The sequence below is a fragment of the Sinocyclocheilus grahami genome, unplaced genomic scaffold (genome assembly GCF_001515645.1).
Source record: "Sinocyclocheilus grahami isolate Dianchi unplaced genomic scaffold, SAMN03320097.WGS_v1.1 scaffold1943.1, whole genome shotgun sequence".
NCBI classification, from domain to species: domain Eukaryota; kingdom Metazoa; phylum Chordata; class Actinopteri; order Cypriniformes; family Cyprinidae; genus Sinocyclocheilus; species Sinocyclocheilus grahami.
In genome coordinates, this window is record NW_015507122.1 from 1 (window position 1) to 2654 (window position 2654).

The 2654-nt window shown below is 40.2% G+C and overlaps 1 pseudogene; it reads right to left on the bottom strand.

The window, feature by feature from the left end:
• Positions 1–134: 134 nt before the first annotated feature.
• LOC107573433 (scavenger receptor cysteine-rich type 1 protein M130-like) overlaps positions 135–2654 on the bottom strand; it is a 16325-nt pseudogene continuing 13805 nt past the window's right edge.

Here is a 2654-nt window from a genome sequence, read left to right on the forward strand (position 1 = left end):
CAATTGGTGGCTGACTAAATACTTTTTTTCCCCACTGTAGTTACCATATATAATGCAATTACACAGGATATTGGTCATTATCAGTCACACACATTACTGAAATGTTATTGTTTATATTTATGTTTACTGTTTACCTGAGCACACAACTCCTACGTCCTCCTTGTGTTGACAGTCATGTTTTCCCCAGCCTGGAGAAGAGCAGCTCCACAGGGACGTCTCATTCCCCTCACACTCCACCTCATCCAGCCATATGGGTCCAGAACCAGGACCAAACCAGGCTGGTACTTGCTGGTTACTGAGGGCCACTCCACACTGCAGCTGTCTGCACACCACATGGGCATCTTTAATATCCCAGGAGTCATCACACACTGTCCCCCATGAGCCGCTGTGAAAAACCTCCAGCCTCCCTGCACAGTCTCCCCCAGAACCCACCAGCCTGATGGACCCGCGACCCGATATTCAGAGAAAGAAAAAAACATTATTGATCACTAACAACTGAAGAATCAGCTTTATGTTGTCATGACGTTGTTCTGCTCACCCAGGTTGACTGACAACTGTTGTGTGGAGCTGCAGTTGAGAGTTTGTGGAGAGCTGCAGTTCCCTAGATGAGCTTCACTCTCTGGAGAGAGTATTTATTTGTCATTCATTATCTAAAATATACCCTGACACCAATGACTTTACATTACGGTGTGAATGTGCTCACCAGAGCAGATGACTCCACCATTTCGTCTGTGAGAATATTCAGCTCGACTCCATGAAGAGATGGAACATTCTGAGAGTTTTGTTTCATTTCCATCACAATCAAACACATCAGCCCAGATTTCATCACTTTCCTCTCCAAACCAGTCTGATCCCACAACAGACACAGCAATCCCACAATTCAGCTGTCTACAGAGGACACTGGCAGCTCTCATATCCCAGCATGCATCACACACTGTGCCCCATTTACCGAGATACCGAAACTCCACTCTTCCAGAACAAGAGTCTGAACTGTTTACCAGCCTGAGATCTGTGTAACCTGTGAAAACAATTGACAGCTTAATTAAAATAAAAAACTAGTCAAGATAACCGAGTATTTTGTAGGTCTGTGTACATAATTTAACTAGAGAAGTTAAATATTTATACACAACCAGAACAGATCACTCCCACATCATTGTCATGTGAACAGCTGTGCATCTGTGAAGATGATCGTGAACAGACGTGTATCTGAGATTCATTTCCTCTGCACTGAATCTCTTGTGTCGACATCTGAGCATCTCCTTTACCGAAAGCAGCTGCTCCAAGCACCTGTAAAGGAGCCCCACAGTCCAGCTCTCTACACACAACCTCTGCATCCTGCTGGTCAAAGGCAGCGTCACACACTGAACCCCATCCTTCTGTACGGAGCATCTCCACTCTACCAGAGCACAGGTGAGAGCCATCCACAAGTCGAAGCCCTTGCTCTGATTTTTTAAATTATAAGAAGAGCAAGAGAATGATACACTGTAAAAAATTTCAAGCCGTTTCAACTAATTATTATTTTTTAATTAGTTCCACAGAAATGTTACGTTCAGTCAATTTCTGTCTTCAAAGTGTTGCCTGAATTGTTATTTTTTAGTTGGCTCAACCTTTACTGAAATAGTTTTAAAGTCAATTCAACTAAAGTGTTTTAATTGGTCAAACATTTAGAAAACTACAGCAAATTATGTCAATTAAAATTTAACCATTTACTCCATGTATTTCATACGTTACCTCAACTAAGATTTATTATTTGGGCATCATAAGAAATTACTGTGGAACTAGTTATTATATTTTATACGGAGTTTAAGAAAATTATTAACTGGGGTCTATCAATCACTAAAACTTTATTTAATAACAATCTGCATTTATAACATTTGTCATACAGACTAAACATGCAGGCTTAAATGTATGAATCGCCAAAAATCACAGTTTTAGATAAAAATCTTTTTTACTATTCTACTGAAGAAAAAATGTCACTGACATCTGGGATTGCCTGAGGGTCAGTAAAATAACAGCAAATTTCCATTTTTGGGTGAACGATCCCTTTAAAGCGCTCCAGTTGTCAAACATTACATTTGTAATACAACTGCAAAATGTATTTTAAACATTTGTTTAATAAACTTAGACTAAACAAGTTAAACAAAATGTTTGCAAACAAACATTTACAAATATTACGACTGTTCACAATTACATCTTTAAAATGAGGCAGAATTCAGAAAAAATAAATGAACCAGGTGTAACAGTTCAACTGAACGGAGTCAAGTAAACTCCAGTCACTGTATTTATATAGCGCTTTTTACAATACAGATTGTGTCAAAGCAGCTTTACAGTATTAAACAGAAAAATCACGTGTCGAAGGAACCAAAACTCCATCATTCTTCTCTGGCCAAACGAAACCAGCAGTTTAATTGCAGGCAGCAGCAAAGTCAGATTGTGCAGCGGACTGTTCTGGTTCCTGTGGTCTTGTCCCGATGGCCGTTTAGGTGACGAGGTCTTCGGAGGGGATCCATCTCTGGGGCTCATCTAGTTGTCATGGGCTCCTCTGGCATTCAGGGCTATCTGGGTGGATACGGTGACCACGGAATAAGAATGAGTCAGTCCAATATTAGCATAGATGCCACTGAGAACAATAAAGTACATTTTAATTGTAGTAA